Raw genomic sequence first — 405 nt, 5'->3', positions numbered from 1 at the left:
AACTTGTGTCCAACACAGGATATATATATATCGTATATATTATTTTTAGTCTATTGTACTAAAAAAATTATATTTTTGTTTTATATCTTTTTTTTGTTAATTTGACTTTTATATAATAGAGAAGGATACATTACTATTTAAGAAAAAAACTTAATTGATGGAGATAACGCAAGCAATTGCCAGCATAAAAAAGTATTATTCAAGTCTGAATACATGAAACATGCATCAAGTACAAAAGTTTCATTCTTGCATGTGTTAGTCGAAAAATTTGCTGCCTGTTAAAACAATTTATTACAAATGTTGGCGATATTATTGAATATAATGCAGATGGATGGTGGCAACTGGCGAGCAATAGTTCTGCATTTAATACAACTATATATTGAGGAAACACATGAGCTGTGACAA

Source organism: Phalaenopsis equestris, unplaced genomic scaffold, assembly GCF_001263595.1.
Source record: "Phalaenopsis equestris unplaced genomic scaffold, ASM126359v1 Scaffold000202, whole genome shotgun sequence".
NCBI lineage: Eukaryota > Viridiplantae > Streptophyta > Magnoliopsida > Asparagales > Orchidaceae > Phalaenopsis > Phalaenopsis equestris.
The sequence above is the reverse complement of the archived record's forward strand: the minus strand, read 5'-3'. Positions refer to the sequence as shown.